The 21,439-nt window shown below is 36.5% G+C and overlaps 1 long non-coding RNA gene across 1 annotated transcript in view; it reads left to right on the top strand.

Annotated features, from left to right (window-relative positions):
• LOC133326532 (uncharacterized) overlaps positions 1 to 21,439 on the top strand; it is a 51,109-nt gene that overhangs the window by 27,373 nt on the left and 2,297 nt on the right. Inside the window, exon 2 of the long non-coding RNA XR_009754197.1 lies at positions 21,238 to 21,275. This is a non-coding gene — a long non-coding RNA (uncharacterized LOC133326532). The remainder of the gene's footprint in view (positions 1 to 21,237; positions 21,276 to 21,439) is intronic.

A 21,439-nucleotide genomic window follows, 5' to 3' on the forward strand; every position in this document is an offset into this window, starting at 1 on the left:
CATAGCCAGTTTTTCTTGTGGCGAACAACATCCTCTTATGAATGACCATTTCTGGGAAGAGTTCTTGTTATTGTTGACCTGAGTGAGAAAGCGTTGTAAAAGTGAATGATGGACAAGCGTAGACAATATTGAAAACAACACAAAACAAGAGCGGACTAAATAAATATCCAAATATCTATTTTAGTATAACTAGTATGTGTCCCATTAATTAAATATGCATGTAGGTTGTGGTCCGGTCCTTACTTTAAAAGAGAAAATAATATTGAAGTCTTTCGTTGTTATAAAATGCATTTGTGGGGGTTTAAAGAAAAGAGGGACAAATAAAAATTGTTTCGAAGGGATTGGGATAAAAGCCTGAGTTTTATTATATGTGGATCTATAACATCGTCGCTCAATTTTATTTTTCTAATTTCACATATTGGCTATAATAAAAGCCATAGGAAAGTTTTTAAAAAAAATAGTACTCTCAAAATCCGATTATAGGTTATGGATTGTCTGGTTCAACAAGCAAAAAAAGTATCAGTCGGTGTGCCGACAGATATATACCCTCACCCTATGGTTGCGGAGGAGGTCTTCGGAGTTATACACAGATTTTATTATTCGTTTAATATAAGCATTATATTTAATATGGCATTCCATTCGCCTAATATTGAATTTATAAATATTGAAAATGTTGACCCTTTGTGGTGGAAGTATCAGAAGGAATGAACCAATGGGTCCCATCTTTGGACTAGATCTAGTCTTGGTGAAGATAATAGGTTGTCCAAATTTTTGTTTAAATCGGACATTACTTCGCCTGATATTGTGTACATAAATCTTTGTAAGAGGGGTACCAGCAGCAGGGGACCAATGAGTCCCATCTTCAAACTTGATCTAGGCTTGGTTAAGTTATGCAAGTTATTATGAAATTAATTTTTTGCACAATTTTGACGATTTTGTGAGGGAAGGTACCAGAAGAAGTGGTCGAACGTAAACTAAGTTTGTAAGAAATATTAAGATGGCAAAGTTTGGATGAAATCGATTATTCCCTTCGAGAGTTATCGTGCGCACCAGCTCGACAGACAGACGGACATGTGTAACTCGACTCCAAATTTTCTAAAACGGATTTGGTCCAAAGAAACATGGGGTCTAAACCCAATATTTCGATGAGGCACATTTGCATCGTATTTTGATACGATATACCCTCATTAGCCATAAGGTTGAGGGTATAAAAATGTTGCAACTTAAATGGGTTAGAAACGAGTCAACATACAGGACATGTGTTAGGTATCGTCCCATCAATTCTTGCCCAATAAGAATGTAGGCTGTTGCTCCATCCTGATGTTAGTTATGCTAAGACTATTCGTGTTTGTCGGGGCAGCTGATTCTCCTCTGCTGCGATGGATGGGGGTGATCACCGATTATGGTATTCACACTATATTGCTTTACTGTCTGAGCGACTGTGTCTGTGTGAATGCCATTCAGACCTGCTTAATGGGCTTGTCATCTAAGGGTTCACGTTTGTATTTTTGGACCTCTCTCTCTCTAAATCATCTCCCCCAAAAACCTCTGTCCACAAGAATGTGACAGGGGTTTTTTCCGACGATAACACCCATACAAGTACTGCATTGACAACATTTAGGAATGTCTATGGACGGGTATGACCTTCGTCTCCTCATGAAGATGGTCCCCTGGAGTCATGAGGAGGTACACTGTTGCATTCTTTTAGGTCTATATATTCTATCTCTACGTATCACTTACATACGCAAACCACACTAGTGCCGCATAGCTTACCACTGACTGTCCCATTGGTTTACTAGAGGTTAACAAGGTGGTTTCTTTATCAGCATCCCAAGTGCTGCCGGCTAGCGACTTGAGATTTGTGCTCGGAATCAGTGCACCATCGGTCATTATGTTCAGCGGGAGCTTCATTTCAGCCGTCCATGTGATAAACAGTGTGGCGGTTGATTTTGTGGCGAATATTTGCATATTTCTCCGATGGAAGAAATTTACAATTTCAACTATATAGAAGTTTAACTCTCACAAAATAATTTCGGGAAATTCCAACAGATTAGAAAATAGGGGCTAAAAAAGAAGACACGTGTATCGACGTTTTGAATGTTTACGTCGGGGGTAACCTAAAAAGGGTGGGGGAAAATATTCCCCCTTTTCAAGAATTTTGATAATTTTCGAATTATGATTTCTTGAAATCCTTGCATTTAAGGTATATAGCGTCTTCGGCAATATTACTGATAAAATATCGAAGAATATTTTGGTATGCAACTTTAAGCCTCAACAGACTCATTGAAGGGGTCTTTTTGGTCCCCTTTTCCAGAAGTGCTTGAAAACTCATTCAAAACGGGGTTAAAGGTGCTCAGAATATTCTACATAAATGTTCGCCATAATATTTTACTATAAGCCTCAGAATAGACTAAAACCCAAAAATAAGCCTAAACGTCAAAAATGTTAAAAAAAACAAAAAATCTTTTTAGGTTAAAATCGTACTTATTACTAGTTTTTACCCATTTTTCCCACAAGATGTCGTTTTAGAAGGATGGTATAGTAGAAAGGATGATATAGAAGGATGAATAGTAGACGTAAACTTTCAAAACGCCGATACACGTGTCTTCTTTTTCAGCCCTCTTTCATAATCTGTTGGGAATTTTCCGGTAATTAGCAAAAAATTGAATTGAATTGTCTCACAGTGTAATAGAACCCGACGGCATGATAATACAAACATCTGCGTAAATTACTATCTCTATGGTGGTTGTGGAATTTCAGAAAGGTAGAGGTTAAACAATTTCTCCTTGGGCAACTCACTGTTTCACTCTACTATTTGGACTTCCTGTTTCTGAATTCCGCATATGACTGACGTTCAACCTTTCAAACTCGGCCGGAGATTTGTCTTCTCTATGTTTTCGAACAACTTGGCATGGTTGACGACATCGAAGACCTTCGATAGGTCATGTGGTAAGTAAGTCCTCTGCTAAGCCAATCCAACGGCGGCTGATTATATATACAGGATCTGCTCCGAAAGAAACACCCGTACCTTGGTTCTGTAGTGATTGTCAGAATCGCATCCTCCATAGATCCATTTCGGTGAGATGCAATGGATATAGAGAATGGACTAAACCGGATCCAGGAGTTCCTGTTTCACATATGACTTGCGTCCACACATATAGTTGATTATCCAACGTTTCAAACATGGCCTGACATTTGTTTTCTTTCTGTTCTGTTCTTGGGTCCGATGGGTCTAGTGCCACCATAACTGTACGGATGCAAGGTCTTTTCTGGTTCAAAGAAAAAATTGGCGGTTGGCAATGTTAATCATTTAATTTGTTCCAAGTAGATTTGTTTACATCAATTTTTGAATATATCTCTCAAATGGCCGCCTCTGACGTTGATGACGTATTGTGCCCTTTTTGCTGCATTTTCCATCGTTTTTGCCAACATTTCGGCCGGAATAGCGGCTATTTCTTCACGAATGCTGTCCTCGAGCTCTTCTACGGTCCATGGCTTGTTAACGTAAACCTTTGACTTCAAATATCCCCACAAGAAGAAGTCATGCGGCGTCAAATCAGGCGAACGCGGTGGCCAGTCCAAATCACCACTTTTCGACATCAAACGGCCGGGAAACAAACTCTTCAGAAAATCGATTGCCTCATACGCCTTAGAAGAATAATTGGCATCACAAAATTGGTCATCATGTCGCGATAACGTTCCTGATTGATGGTAACAGCATAGCCATTTTCATTTTGGAAGACAAACGGCCCAATGACCGTTTTCGCACTACGCCGCACCAATCGACGAGGCTTGTCCGTAGGCAACATTCTTTGCGTCAATTGAATTTTGTACGGGAACAAATGCAAATCAGTGCGAATAATCCGTTATAAAGTGGACCGAGCCATGCCCAACTGCTGAGAACGGCGTTTTTGCGATGTTCTTAGGGACCTCTCAACACTGGCTCGTACGGCAGCGATATTCTCGGCCGATCGCCTTGGTCGACTTTTATATGGCCTCTTCGGATTAGAAAGAGCCTTATCAGTCGAAATTTTTTCGTATAAACGCTTAATGGTGTTCTTAGAAGGCGCACTTCTCACATTTTTTAATGTTTTAAAAGCACGTTGAGTTTTCACAATTGACTCTTCTGTTGAATGTAAATTTCAACTATTTCAGAGCGCTCGCGTCGCGTGTATTGGTTCATGGTAAAAATCTGCTTGGACTGACGCTTCAAATGCGGTATGTCATTAAGCGATGTGACATCTCTGTCAAAAGTTATGGCGTTGCCAGATGGGTCCGTCGAATATGGGCAACCCTGTTCTGCGAGAATCGACATTTAGATTTTTTCCACGGAACAAAAAGTTGATTTTTACACTTTTCGATTTCGACTAAAAGTCGACTTTTCGAACCTTGGATTTTGTTAAACCTGTTGAAAATCGAATTTTACGGATAATGCTAAATCGATTAAAAATTTGATAGATCGAAAGTCGATATAAAAATGTTGACTTTCCGATTTCCTCACAGATCAAAAGTCGACTTCGACTTTTCAATACTTTCAATACTTACATCTTCCAGCATGTCTCAGAAATGTTCGTCCGGATCGTCTGCGTTGCGGTAGGTCTTTCGCCTTCAATTCTTGCGCCAGCTGTATTTTGGAAGGCTTCAAACTAAAATCCATTCTCGAAATGTTGCACTCTGTATAGCAACAGAGTACCAATTGCTGAGAACGGCGACCTATCGATCCACTCCTTCTAATACTTTCTCATCAAATAGACAAAATGTTCCTGAATATAAATTTTAAATTTTCGAAGGGTCGGAGTAATTTAGTTGAACCAACCTTTGAACAATCTAATATTTATATCGAAATAATTTGGAAAATGTATATGTGAATTTTGTAACACCATTGGAGAGGTCCCCAGGGTCTAAATTAAATTCTTTTTTTACGAAATTTATTTTTTTTTAAATTATAATAGAAAGCATGCCCTATTGGCAAAACTCGCATACCTCAAGGAAATTGTTTATAATATTATGTGTGATTTAACCTTCATCGTAGGTCAAATTACTCGTTTCAAATGTGTATGTGTGTTTGTGATTTATTTCATTTTCCTTACTCTGCACTTTCAATCATCAATATTTTTTGAGGTTATCAATCTCGAAGATATACGAGATGTCACAAAAAAAAGATCGTGATATGCTTTCCCATTTTTTCCAAACGCTCGCTTGCAATGATGACAAATCAAAAAAAAAAGAAAGAAAAAATGCTAAACAAAACTATCCAAACACTTAAGCCCATGAAGTGAAATGGGTATTGTGTTTAGGTTTTTGGGAAACCCTATAAACAATTATGGTCTGCTTCATGTTACCACTTTCAAAAGTACAGTGAAGAGCCTTGATCTGCGTCTGCGGCACGTATTTCAATTGATGGGTGATTTTTAATTTTTCTTTTGAAGAACACATTTGTCTATTTTGTTAGGGGTTTTCAATAACCCACTGTTTTTTCTTCGTCTTCTTCTTCCAAACAATCGATCATTTGAGACAAATAGTTACGAGTCTCATTGCTGTTCGTCACTTAATACCCTTAAGTGTCACAGACTCACGCGTCTCTTCAGCACCATTGGATATTTTTCCTTATTTTATTATTGAAAATCTTTTCAATGTGGAAAATAAATATTTAAACTAACACTTGTGTGTGCGGTGTGCGTATTGGTGTTTGTGTGTACAAAATCTTGGTTGCAGACAGAAATAGGTAGTCACCTCGTAGTTAGACAGTTATTTAAAGAAAAAAATGAATATTCAATAGACCACATGTGTACGCTACGTTTGTATTGTGAGATTTGGGTAGCGTTTGTAACATGTGGATATTAAGAGGGGATTCTTAATATTCTATGTATAGTGTTGGTGTTTTTAATAGTAACGAGAGGATAGAAAAGAGGATTGGGCGGGACTTTTTTTCAGTATTAATACCCATCGCTGAATTCGTATGTTCCTTAAATTTTTGTGGATCATTTAGATGATGGATTTAGGCATCATCATTTTAGGGACCAGTTTATGAATATATCGTGGTTGCGGCAATCAATTTATTATCAAATTGGATGACCCAAAGATGAATTCTATTAATATAGCCCCTATATACTTTCGGCAGATTTTAGAATAGCGTACCAAATTGAGTCTAGAAGTATTTTTTTCGAAATAAGTTCAGATTAAGATATAGCTCCCATATATTTTCGACCGACCCTATGCCTGTTTGATTAACACAAAATTTGGCATAGAAAATTGAAGAGTGGCGTAGGGGATGACAAATACCAAGCAACAGCTTTGATTGGCTTTAACATGGCGAATCCCATGCTTATCTTGGTCCCTCTTTCGTCTCAATTGTAGACACAGACATCTCCGCGGTGTCACCTGAGGTAGCTACTTTCATCATCTGTTGAAATAGTGAGCTGATATGTGCCCGGTTCACCCATAAGAACTATACAAAAATTGGTTGAACAGAACAGGCGTAGTTTTCGTTTTGGCGGATGTCCTCAAAAAGTACAAATCCAATTTTATTGTCTTACAGGAAATGCGATGGAAGGAAAGAATTATCCACTGCAGTATATCTGCCATGAAACGAGGTTGCGGATTTATGGTTAACAGGAGAATAAAAGAACTCGTCTCCAAATTCACTCCTGTGGAATACCGAATTGCTATAATCCGTCTAAAAGCAAAGTTCTTCCACATCCGTCATATTTTCGCCTATACTCCGACAGAAGACGACATATGACCATGATATTAAAATTCTGTTAGGAGATTTTAATGCAAAAAATCGAAAGGAAAAATATATTTGGCACCACAGCCTGAAAATTCATCCTCCATGAAGAAACATCCGACAACGGCATGCATGATAGCAGCACCAGATACAAGCATCTCCATATACACAAGACCACCTGGTTTTCCGACCAAACAAGGAGAAATCAAACTGATCATGTTATGATAGATGGAGGCATTCATCCAGTGTATTAGACGTTCGATTTTAGGAGCGAATATTAATTCGGACCATTACCTTGTAGCACAAGAAAACTCGACGTCGAAAAGGTGAAAAACATGGGGTAACAGAAGCCTACTCCGCTGAACTTACCCACCTGCTTGTCGAAAACACTCATTGTCCAGATAATAATATACACGTACAATTGCAACGACATGTGACAACGATAGAGGAATAAGTCTCCTTCCCTTCGCATATAAAGTGCTATGTTGCGTACTGTGTAAATGACTGACGACAATGGTCAATGACATTATTGCACCCTACCAATGCGGCTTCAGGCCCGCAAATCGACAATTGACCAGATTTTCACTCTGCGCCAAATCCTGAAAAGACCAACGAAAAACACATCGACACGTTCCACCTAATCTTCGACTATAAAGACACATTCGACAGCTCTATCCGTTCACAGGTGTTTAAAACCATGTCTGCTCGGCATTCCTTCAAAATTCATACGGCTAAGCAGGATAACGGTAACTGTCACAAAGTTGGCAGTTAAAGTCGGAAAGAAACTCCAGGAGCCCTTTGATACCGAACCGGGGTTCAGACAACGTGACAATCTATCGTGTGACCATTTTAACATCCAGCTGGAAAAGGTCATACGAGATGCAAAGTTGAACAGAAATTGCACTCTGTACACATGTTAGTCGCCTACGGCGATGACATCGAGAGCGGCAACAGCCACCTTTGAAAAAATTGAGAATGAGTCTGCCAAAGTGGGTCTGGCAGTAAAGGGCGAGAAGACCAAGCTAATGGTATCAACGCGCAAGACGTCCAGTAGACTCGGGCCAACTGTGGAACTTGGAGAATAATAGTCTTGGCCAACAGATGCTATTATGGTCTAAGTAATCAATTTAGAAAAAAAGGCCACCTCACGCCAGACCAAACTCACACTCTACAAGACATTGATACTACCCGTGCTCCTATATGGATCTGAAGCAAGCAGATAAGGCAGCTCATGGAGTGTTTGAGAGAAAAATTCTCCGAAAGATCTATGGGCCGAACTGCGTTGACGGTGAATATCGTCGTCGAATGAACCATGATGAATGAACCATTGTACCATCTATTCTTGGACATCGACATTGTTAGACTTATCAAGCTGCAACAACTACGTTGGCTAGGTCATGTCGTGAGAATGGATGCGTAAAATCGAATTCAATGGAATGATCAAGTGGAAGACAGCATTTCGAAACATTGTCTTTCGAATTGGAAGAGCTGCGCACAAGATCGACGTGCCTGTCACAAGCCAGAGAAGTAAGTATTTATGTGACAATCTCTATAAAACAATCGCAAGGTATGATCATAAACGAACCGATTACTTATTCATCAATAACTATATCGGCTTTTTAACCTCCACCAGTTGATCGCAGTTAAAATCACTATAGTGATCGCAATTTCGAGATAGAGCTTTGAACTGGCATATCTTTCACTCCTAGGATGGTTGGTATTGCAAATGGGGTATATCGGCCCAGGTTTCGGTATAGTCACCATATAACGGTACCCCCAAATATTCGGTATTATTGGGTTCTTTGACACGTTTTTCAACCGAATTGACTGTTACATGCAACGTTTGGATCTAATGGGTACCAAATCTTAATTCCGGAAATGATCAATAATGGCCCACTTTTTATGGTAGGCCCCATATAACGGTCATTATCAGGTTACGATTGGACATAACTCCTATAGAACAATGCCAATCCATTTTCGGTATTTTGAAGACTTTGCCGCATTATCCAACCGATGGAGTTGTAATTTGGTAAAAAGTGTTCTGGAAGACAGACTTATATATGTATTTGTGTGGTATATAGGTCGAAGTTTTGATATAACCCCATCTAAAAGTTCCACTTCGCCTGTTTAACCAAATTTTCTCATGTTGAATAAAAAATAAATTAAAAAAGTCTTCCCACTGAAGTTTCTGTAATTTGGAACACTATTTTTTCGGAGCATAAACAATCTACTATCACATAACACCAAAACAGAGTCCCATATAAATTTTTCGATTGACTTAAGGAATTTTGAATGCACCGCACGTGGTGGAGTCGTCCGGCCGAACTTGACGACTTTTTTACTTATTTTATTTAATTTAATATTAATTTTATTTTTCACAGAACTTTTAATGCAGTTTCTTTAATAAGTTGTTTTTCGGATATTAAAAAATCGAAGAGCGTATCAAAAACCCGACTAACGATTTTATTGGTCAAAAATAAATTGACAATGGTTGATAATATCAACATAGAAATGTATTCTGATCCATGTTAATATTTTGACCTATTACAAACAGAATGACAAAATTAATATACACCTCACCTTACGACGGAAGTTTCAGACCCTTTATTTTTTCCACATCCATAATGCAGTTATTATAGAGATAGTTTATGACCCTTTAAATATACGTTATATTACTTCTTATCACCCTATATTCTACAAGTATCATTAGCATCAATATCCCTGCCACCATGCTCACTGTCTATTAATATAAACATAGTTTCATGGCGATTTTAAAGGATTGTATTAGCAATTAACAGAGGAGGCTGTTAATCACTGAGTGATCATATTGATTTACAAAGTAATTAGCATGGTTATGCTAAGTCAGGCCGCAAATGTTAGACAGTAATTATCATCACGCTAATCGTTTTGAGGTACTCAATACCCTTCATAGACTCTTCAAAATCTCATCTGCCATCAATATGGATGGATATCCTTGAGTTGGCCTGTCATTCACATCAATTAGTAAGGAGGGTAGGGTATAAGGAAGCCCCTCTATGCTCGTGAGTTTTTGTGTGATTTATTTTTTCTTCTTTTTCTTTTATTTTTCAACATTTTCATTTGGGTGACTCGACTGATCTCGGTATTGCATCTGTGGCCACATACAGATATTTAAGTACTCACATACATATGTACATTTGTATGTAAATAACTTCAAGTGTAAATATATTAGTTTGTATGACAGACGGACAGACAGACAATCATCTCTGTACGTATGTATGTAGGTAATTCATTAGACATTCAGTTATTCATGTGGGTTTTCATTCATTCGGAAAAAAGAGAAAAATAAATTTGAAAAAAAGAAAAAAAAACTCTGGAGTGGTCTTAAAAGAGCCATGACTATTTTTAGATTGAAAGAAAAAAAGATTTTATTTGAAAAAAAATCTTGTCATAAATCACGTGATTTTTTCATTCATTGATATTTTTCTGTTCGAATCGAATGCCTTACATGACATTCAATAGTGCCGACAACGACTAAGTGTATTGAACTATTGATCTTTCGCCTCTTTCAACGACAGCAAAACTACAGAGCAGTGCAGGTAAATGCATTTTTCGAGACAGTTACCAGTTTCAAATCGTATTTCATTCCAATTGTTAATTCTAATTCACATTTTTGTCGACTGTGACGACAATGTGGGCTGTTTGTTATAAATTTTCAATTCATTGGCATTGTTTTTTGGAAAATACAAAACCTACACCAATAAAATGAAGTATTTGTACAGATTATGCGGGGGGTATTAATTGAAAGAGGACATTAAAATAATTTAAATTTATAAACACAGAAACCAGTTTCCTAAAATAATAACATCTACGAACAGAGAAAATGTTACTGGTCCACTTTTTTTGATGGGTATATAATTTTCTGTACAAAGACACTTAGAGAAAATTGGTGTTATTTTCATGCGCCCAAACCAATTGTCGGAGCACTTTTTTCTCTCGGACATACTTACTTACTTACTTCGATGGCTTGTGACAGAACATTTGTTCCATAAAACGAGCTTGAAAAAGATTTCCAGGCGCGTCGGTATTCTGCTCAGCTCTTTGAAAGACCCTGTACCGAGATGTTGTCTTCCACTTGATCTTTCCATCAAATTCGTGGCCTTCCCCTACGCTTCCCCTTCGCAGCTCGATATGTCTGACTATATCGACTGCGATATTCACCGTCGATACACAGCAGCCCATAGATCTTTCGGAAAAATTTTCTCTCAAACAGTCCAAAAGCTGCCTCATCTGCTTGCGCAAGTACCCATGTTGGGATCCATACAACAGCACGGGTATAGAGTATGAGTTTGATTTGACGAGAGGTTGCCTTGTTTTTGAATTACTTACCCTGACCATAGTAGCATCTGTTGCCCAAATCAATTCTTCTCCCAAGCTGATCTTATTAATTTTATTTATGGCGGTACCGAGTAATATAAAATCGTTGACTACCTCAAACCTGTAGTTTCCAAGTTCCACAGTTGGTCCGAGCCTACATGACGTTTTGATTTACTGCCAGTCCCACATTGACAGACTCCTTCTCAATTCATTCAAAAATGACTGTTACCGCTAGCAATGTTCGAAACATTATGTCGATGTCGTCTGCGAGTAACTTATGATGTTTGGTGTACAGAGTGCATTTCTGTTCCCCTTTGCATTTCGTATGACCATTTCCAGGAGGATGTTAAAAAGTTCATACGACAAACTGTCACCTTGTCTGAATCCTCGTTCGGCATTGAAGGGCTCCGAGAGGCCCTTTCCGACTGCTAACCTTGTTAAAGTTATCCTGCACAACCGTAGTCATTTTGCAGGAATGCCGAACGCAGACATGGATTTAAACACCTCTGAGAGGATTGGGCTATCAAGTGCAGTTTAAAGTCGACGAATAGGTGCAATGTGTCCATGTGGGTCTTTTCCATGAATTGACGTAGTGTGCACGGAACACAGGATGCTGATGTTCCAATTATTGGACATGTATTTTTCTAGCCAATCAGTTGGTACCAGGGATGGTCCGTATGACAATTTTTTTGGTTTTCGACTGTCAAAAAGGTGTAAACGTCGAAAACGTCATATACCTATATTAAATGTAAAAAAATGTAGTAAACGTCATTTATTTCAATATTATCACCATATACAGTGATTTTCAAGAATATATATTATTTTTTCATATATCTGACTATTCCTTACTTGAACTGATAAAAATTTCTAAACTTTTTTAAGAAGAAAATTTTTAAATTTTATACGGATTTGAGTAAAGCATTCGTAATTTCCAAATTGATTAATGGAAATTGCTATTTTGTCAAAAACCTAATGATTTTGGGTAGGTTTCCTACGTTTTTGACTATGTATTATTCATCGGAAATGTATGTCATTTACGTCACTGTTTCTGGCAGACCATCTCTGGTTGGTACATGCTCCTGACGAAACATGCAATTTCTTTTATCTCCTCAATGGTAACAATACCAAAAATGTTGATAAAAAACCCAAATTATAGCCAATTCGTTTAAAAAATTCACAAAATCTCCAACCAATACCAAACATCCTAAGGGCAGACACAAAAAAGGGTTTAAGGCAAGCTTCTTAAAGTTGCTTAGCCCAGATAACGACAGGAAATTTTTGGAAGCACGGTGGCCCTAAATGTCTTAATATTAAATGTCAATTTCTAAGCGAATATCACAGAGTTCTATTTTGGTTCTGTCACCGATCTCCGTTATTCATCTACAGCATACCGAAATCTTTTTATATGCCTCCCCTTGAAAAAAATCTGAAATCTTCATAGCAATATTTATTTTACCTTCAAAATATACGATTGTGCAATTTCGATGTCATGAACCAAACAGTCTGTCGATATGGGCCAATAGTCAATGTACTGCAAGAATGCATTTGAATAGAGATTACATTTGGTGATGCACCGCCCACTGATAAAACACGAACATTTCTGAATATTGTACATTTTCCCAATGTACAATATTCTTATCAATATCTTGGAAAAAAAGTATAAGGCCTTCTTCGTGAATCTTTATTGGAAAGAATTTCTACAATAACGTTAGCGGAATTACTGACGTTAGCGGAATTACTGAACTGGTGGTTTTTATCATTACTGATAATAACAGAAAAGGACCAAAAACGATGAGTCGAACATTATCGATTTGTTAATTCCTGGTCACTTAAGATTACACATTTTTCACATGTTATTCAAAACATATCAAATGTAATTCGAGAATTCCATTTGTAATTCACAACATATAATTTGCAATTCGAGAATTCCATTTGAAATTCACAAAATATCAGCTGTAATTCCTAGAATACCTTTCGAAATTCATAGAATTTCATTTGAAATTCATAAACTTCCATTTGAAATTCCATGTATTTGCGTTTGAAATTCATAAAATTCCACTTGAAATTTATAAAATTCCATTTGAAATTTAAATAATTCCATTTGAAATTATTAACATTTGTTTTGAGATACATAACATTCCATTTGTTTTTCGTAACATTTAATTTTAAATTCGAAAAATATTATTGGTAACACAAAAGGAATATGTATGAATTTGAAAAGAATTGTTATGAATTACAAGTGAAATGTTATGAATTTCAAATTGGATTCTTTGAATTTCAAATGGATTTCTTTGAATTTCAAATGAAACTCTACGAAATTCAAATTGAAATATTCGAATTACGAATGAAATTTTTTAAATTTCAAATGTAATTTTTTGAATTTCATACGAAAAGTTTAAAATTACAAATGAAATGTTGTGAATTACAAATTACATACTCGAATTACAAGTGAAATGTTATGAATTGCAAATTGAGTTTTCGAATTACAAATGAAATTCTCGAATTGCAATTGAAATGTTTTGAATAACATTTGAAAAAGGTGTAGTATGTAATTATCTGCGTATCATACAAATTTGTATGAGCCGATTTATTTAAGATATTCAATTGGCATGACTTACTGCGAAAATTTCAGTAAAATTTATTTAGCGGTTTTTGTGTCAACAACAAAAAGAGTTTCCATTTTATACATTTAGATTAGTTAAATGCAGTGAGGAGTACACTTTCCCCTATTGTACCATGCCAATTTTTATAGGGATGATGCGTATTTGCTACCAAGTTACTCAGACAAATTTTGAAGTGGGAACCTGTAACCCTTCTTAAGATAAATGAATATTAGTTCAGATGTAAAATTACTTTCGATGCGATAACTCCAAATCCACGCGAAATTTTGGAAGTTTATATAGCCTATATTATTTCCCTCGGATGGCATGATGTGCGGTAAAAATCTAAGTAAAATCTGTGTAACGGTTTTTGAGACTAGAAACAAAACATTTTTTATTTCCTACATGTAGATTATTTAAGTGTGACGGAGAGTGCATTTCCACCATCTTGTCTCGTTCATATTTTTATGAATAATGTGTATTCACACCTACGATATACGATATATATTCACACCTACAAATTTTGAAGCCGTTATCTGTAACCGTTCTTAAGATAAACGCATATTACATGTTCAGAAAATTTGAGGTATGTTCACTATTGATGCTATAACTCCGCATCCACGCGGAATTTTAAAAGTTTATATAGCCTATGTTACTTTCAGGGCATGCCCCGACATACAGTGTAAATCTGATTAAAATCTGTTCAGCGGTTTTGGCGTCTATCGGTAACATACAAACAAATTGTTTTCTATTTTATATATATAGATTTATATAAATATTGGGAATTTTATTTCATTAATTTGAAAATAGGATGTCATGTTCACATTTAAAAAATTATGCAACTTTTATAATGAAAACAACATGTTTAAACTTTTGACAGTGACTATCTGTTTGTTGTTTCCTTCTGGCAGTTTTAATATTTAAAAAATACGGGATACAACAAGTATCTCAGGATGTATTTTCACATTTTTAAACCTCTTAAAAAAAACCTAAACATTTAGTCATTTTTCCAAAGAAGTTATTTATAGGCGTTTTCGAAATCCCTGACTTTCTAGCTACTCCCATAAAAGAACCAACCTAATACGTCGAATATTGAATACAGTATATTTTCTTATTCTGGTATAGAAATTCTGTCAGTACATTATTAATGCATTGCAGATAATGATGGCAGAGTTTTTTTTCTGTTTCCGAATAACCTGCCTTGACCAAAAAATTCATTACAAAAATCAACATGACAATGTTGACATAAGAACACACAAAAAACATTGGTTCGAGTTAAAATGCATAATAAACATGACTGACTGTTGTTCAATACCTGCGAAGAAATGTCAACAATAACTGTGCGACTTCGACTTCAACAATAATGATGTGTTTATTTTTTGAAATGTTTTATAAGACAAACATAATGAGATTCATTGCCCAGGTAGTGGTTGTTCGGTTGTCTTTTGGAAAGAAAAAGGTTCAAATGCATTATTCAGAGATCTTTCCCAAAATTTGACAAACATCGGATTGTAAAATGCAATGAAAAATTGATTTTATCTCTTTTTTGTCTGGAGTTTCCGGGTAAATACAGTGTTTGCTTTGAAATGGCCAAGTGCAAAACTGGAGCACGACGACACAGAGTCGCCTTGCATAAAGAAATCGATAAACCCACTAGCACTACAGAATTATCGTTTTGAAGGCGAACAAACCATTTAGTTGTAGTCACAGCACCATTTTTCGCTAAGATTTTGTGTACCTTGCATTCTTACCTTAGTGGAGCATTTTTAATACCATATTGTCCCGCATCTTCCAACATTCCCCCTTTTCATCCCCTTTTTTGTCTGCAATTACTGTAATAATGACTTTACACAGAATACATACATATGTTCCGTATAAGGGATACTTCCACAATTACTGCATACATGCCGACCAACCAACCAACTCCACCCCATAATTCTCGGGCACCAACTACTGCAATTCGAATACAAACGCCCATAAACCACAAACGATTTTTTTTTTCATTTCTTCAAATGCATTGCCTTCCTTTTTTCGATATTCTCTGTTTGTTGTCGTATATTGTCATCGACAAAATCTTGGGAAAGATGATGGTGGTGGTGGCGAGGTGGGTGCTGGTGGTGGTAGTGTGACGAGTTTTCTTTTATTTCCATTTTTTTATGTTTGTTTCAATTACCTTTACAGATTTTGCGCGATCTCTTCGGTGAGAGTGAGAATTGAGACTAGATATGTGTATCAGTCAGTGATGGAACAATTTATAAATGTTGTGTACCCAATCCGACCAATGAATTTGTTTAACAAGTGTTGTTTTGTGATGACAGGTGTGGAAATGTATCCCTCGTTGAGTCGACTTTAGTCGCCACTTTTAATGCAATTGCAGAGATTTGATAGAAAAAAATTAAAGCCTAGAGATGAGTTCGAGGTTAGGTTTTTTATAATAAAATTCCTCAGTTGTTTTATCTGTGTGCGCAGCTCTTCCAATTTGAAAGACCATGTTCCAAAATGTTGTCTTCCACTTCACCTTCCATCGAGTTCGTGACCTTCCCCTTCTACGTGAACAATCAGTTGGCTCGATTTTATATGCCTTTTGAACGTAGTCGCCACAGCTCAATACGACTGAATATGTCGATGTCCTTGTCTAGATGGTAAAGCTCGTGTTCATTCGACGCCGATATTCACCGTAGACGCAGATCGGCACTTAAATCTTCTGATCCATACACCAGGACGGATAGAATTGCATACTTAGACCATAATAACATCTGTTGGCCAAGATATTCTTCGAATTTCAAAACTGATGAGTCATTAGTTTTACTTATGGTGAAACCGAGGTATTTAACAACGTTGACTACCTCTCCGAGTCCACTGGACGACATGCGAGTTGATACCATTGGTTTTCTCGCCATTTACTGTCAAACCTACTATGGCAGACTCCTTCTCAATTTGTTCAAAGGTTCGTAATGATCGACCCATTATGTCGATGTCATCGGCGTAGGCGAGTAACATGTGTAGTTTGGTGTACAGAGTACCATTTCTGTTCATCTTTGCGTCATCTATGACCTTTTCAGCAGGATGTTAAAAACGTCACACGTGAGACTGTCACATTGTCTGAAAGGCTCCGAAAGGTCCATTCCGACTTTAACTGCTGATCTTGTGCCAGTTAAAGTTATTCTGTATAGCCTTATTAAATTAGCAGGAATGCCGAACGAAGACATGGCTTTAAACCCCTTTGAACACATTTATAGTCGACGAATAGGTGGAATGTGTCGATGTGTTTTTCGTAGATCTTTTCCAGGATTTGGCGCAGAGTGAAGATCTGGTCAATGGTGGATTTGCCAGGTCGCATTGCTATGGGTCAATAATATCATTGGCCATTGGCTTCAGTATAGTACTTTATAAGCGATGGGAAGGAGACTTATTCCTCTATAGTTGGCACATATCGCCTTGTGTCCTTTTTTGTGCATAGGGACATAGGATGCTGAGGTTCCAACCATTTTGCATGCATTCCTCTAGGTAAATTGTACTAATCAGCTGGTGCATGCTCCTGAACACCAGTCTTGAATAGTTCGGATGGTAACCCATCGCCACCTATTTTACTCGTTGGTAAAATTTCCGGACTTCGTTCAGACTCCTGTACATCTCGATTTGCTCACGTATTCCTTGTTCCTTCTTCTTTTTATCTGAAAATACGTTTCTCCTCTCTCCTTTTCTCTCGATAATCCTCTCTCGCATTGCTTGTTGCTACTGTCTGCAGGGTTGTCCTACGTTTTTCATATCAGTAGCATTACGACACTCCTGATCGTACTATGGGATCCTTAATGGTGGTCCTTGGTACCCAATTTTTGTTTTGTAGGGAGTGGGCATAGGGATAAGTAAATCGTCTTTCGACTAGTCGATTAATCGACTTTTTGTATTGAAAAGTCTAAAAGTCAAAGTCGACTTTTGATCTATGAGAAAATCGTAAAGTCGACTTTTCAAGATCGACTTTCGATTTCGATTGCCCAAAAATTGCACTTTCCGGGACTTTGCTTTATCTGTTAACAATAATTCTTATAAAAAATCAAATTTTTGGTCGATTTTGCAGATGTCACTAAAAGTCGAAAATCGATTTTGAACAGTTTTGTAAAATCGAAAGATCGAAAAGTCGATTTTTTAGTCAAAGGCAAAAATCTAAAAGTCTAAAACTCGACTTTTTGGTCAAAAGGAAAAATCGAAAAGTCTAAAAGTCAACTTTTGTGCTCGACTACGTATCCCTAAGTGGGCAATCATTTGCCATTGTGCTTCTATAGTATTATCGGAACAAGAAGTGCTTTCGTCAAGCAGGTGGGCAAGTTGAGCGGAGTAGGCTTCTGCTACCTCTTGTGTTTGCAGATTTTCCACGTCGAGTTTCCGTGTTGTGTTAGAACGCACATTTGCTGCTACATTATGGCAAGTGCGAACCTTGGCTGCGATATTCGCTAATCGCATCGATCGAACGTCTAAAACACTGGTTGAATGCCTTCCGTCTATCACAACATGATCGATTTGATTTATAGTTGTTCGATCGGAAGGAATCCAGGTGCCCTTGTGTATATTGAGATGCTTGAATCTGGTGCTGCTAACTAGCATGTTTTTTGCTGCCGCGAAGCCAATCAACCTCATACCTTTGTATGTTTCTTAATGGAGGCTGAATTTTCCGACGGTGGGACCAAAAATATTTTCTGTTTCGATTTTTGCATTAAAAACTCCTTGCAGAATTTTAATATCATGGCCAGGGCGGGCAGCGGTCATATGCTCAAGTTGTACTTGACGGAAATTCAATCCTCGTTAAAAAAAACTCAAATTACTCATAACAGATTATTTTAATTTTCAATCACCCGCTAGCAAGAGGAACTAGTTCGTAATCAGAAACTCGTAATTTCTTAGTTCTCCAGTGACTAGTTCCACTTTACACCCTTTAACAATGTATTTAACTGTTTACTTTAACATGGGGTCATATGCTGATTCTATTCGCTCGTAAAATATGTCTTTTCATCTTTGTCTTCGGTCGGGGCATGGGCGCAAATGAGACTAATGTGTTTTTTTAATACAACTCTTTTATTTTAATACTAGTCTAAAAATCTAGGATTTCATACCTCGATTTACAAATCGAGTCTATTTAGAAGGCATAGCTAAACCGAGATAATTTCAGATACAACACTGCTATGGTACCAACAAATATTCGCAGCTCCTACAGATATGCTTTAAATTCGTTAGAATTCAAAACAGCTGCTCCAAGAATATGACAAGTGCTGAAAAAATTAAAATATGTTCACTCATGTTTGAACTAATAATAACTTCTACGAAAATTATGAAAGGAGTGAAATGTGTATGTATACGTAAATAAAAAACAGCTGACTGTCAACTTTATATCATTTTAATACATGTCTGAACAGCTGGGATTTGGTACTTCGATTAACAAATCGTGTCGATTTAAAATTCATAGTTTACATTCGCCTTTAGATTATAGCTTTTAACCTGATAATCTACATGATTTAAATTTAATTATTATATCAATCTGAAATTATAGCTGTTCTGTTTACTCGATATTTGGTAACAATTGTTACCAAATGTTACTGGGTGGCTGGCTGTTTACTCCAAAGTCCAGCAAAAGAGATGTGTTCGAATTCGATGTATCAGCTGTTAATTTAAAATTTTGACCAAAGATTTCATTGTGGAATTACGTAATATTTTGCAAAATCTTACTGGATATTTCTCAGAGAATAAAAACTGCTTGCTCTCAGAAATAGAGCTTACTTACAGACACAGCTTCTATATATTTGCTCAAAATAATATGTCTAATCGAGATAATTTCAAATACAACCCTGATTTTACACCAAAAAATCACTTCTCCTAAAAGTATGTTTCAAAATAGGTTATAAATTTGCGCATAGTATTCTAACAAAAATTTGACAACAGCTGAAATTTTAAATTTGTTTAAAATAACATATATGTGTATGAATTTTTCACTTAATGAAAGATAATCCTATTGGAATAACGAAAATATTGATTGTAATATGAATATCATTTTAATACTAGTCTAAACAGCTAGGATTTGGTATCTCGATTTAAAAGACATAGTCTGAACGCGCATTAAACTCCGTAGATCTCTCGTTTGGAACAATTACGTTTTTTTACGAGGATTGAATATCCGTCAAATTCAATCCTCGTAAAAAAAAAACTCAAAATACTCAAAACTGATTTTTTAATTTTTTTTTACCAGCAAGTGTCTGTCAAAAATTATACAACGTACATATACACACATTTCCAAATGCCAACACTGATAAATGGGTTTGGTGGTGGTTCAGTCGTATCGTCGTGAATACAAAAACAACAATAAAGGCACACTTACTGTATGTATTAATTATTCCTACTGCTGCACATACTGCCTGTCTGCCTGCCATCAGATCTGGCATCCGATGTGCGGTGAATGCTGTGCCTCTGCTGGTTCCACTGATAATTGTTGGGTGCTGTTGTTGTTGGTGTTATTTTTCGTTTCGTTGTGGTTGTGTATTTTCGTTGTCTTGTATTGAGCGCATTCGAGAGTCGGCCGTCGTATACACATTATCGATTTTGTTGTAGAATACTCGTTTGTCGCTCGCTCAGCTAGCCAGCCAGCCTGCTAGCTCGCTTGTCTGCTCACTCGTTCGAACAACACCTTTTGTTATGCGATAAACAACAAGGAATGATCATTCGTCGTTGATCCGCCAACCAGGCATAACGTCGAACGAGATCAGAGAAAGTCCGGAACGCGGTGCGCGACATTTTGGATTATATTTTCCATATTACCCACTTTTGCTTTGAGACAACAAAAAATACGCCAAAGATTTTTTTGTTGTTTTATTTAAAAAAAGAAAATTAAATTTGTTTATGTTTTGTTTGCCGTTCGTATTCACATCAAGTTGATAATTGAAAGTAGTTAAAACTAAACGGTTTCGAACACTGCTCTCTATACTTTGTGTGAAAACTAATTACGGTTTCAGTCAAAAATCAACCCTCTACGTGTAAAATAAATCAGAATCGCAAAGAAAAATTTGAGGGAAATAAAGAATTTCAACAACAATCCAAAAAGAAAAACACCGGTTGTTGAAAAAAAATCGAAAAGCAAAAAGAAAACTAAAAAATCATAAACATACAAAATTTGAAAAAAAAAAATACAAAAACACACGGTAAAAAACTTTTAAAAAATAACACGCATCAACCTCATGCTCTTCAGAGGAAAATTTGAAAAAAAGAAATCAAAATCACATAAAAGAAGAAAAATTGCTAAAAGTGGAAAATAAACCCTTGGCTAGCAACACCACCAGTGTTATTTTGTGATAATATTCATAAATAAGTTTAAAAAAAAAGAAATAAAGAAGAAGCAAAACACGCACAACAAAAAAAACAGTTCCTGCAAAAGAGTCCTATTATAATCGACAAGACATAAATAAATCAACATCATTGCCATTGCCTAGGAATTTCTTTTATCAGGCAGACAAAAAGACACACAACCAGCCAGTCAATCAACCAAATCCAGTTGATAAAGAAAAAAACGTTCAGTGTAAACAGTGTCTATTAGTTTTGTAACAAGATTTAAGGTTAGTATCACTGATGCTTAAATGTTGTTATGATGCGCGCATTTTTGTTGTTGTTTTTTTTCTCCTTCTAATAAAAATAAAGTTATCATAACACACAGTAGTATTACTAATTAACACCTTACATGTATGGCACACGAACAGGCACAGTGGGTTGGGGAAATTTT

This window comes from Musca vetustissima, unplaced genomic scaffold (assembly GCF_032173495.1).
Source record: "Musca vetustissima isolate MV318-11 ecotype Yass unplaced genomic scaffold, APGP_CSIRO_Mvet_v1 utg2832, whole genome shotgun sequence".
Taxonomy (NCBI): Eukaryota; Metazoa; Arthropoda; class Insecta; order Diptera; family Muscidae; genus Musca; species Musca vetustissima.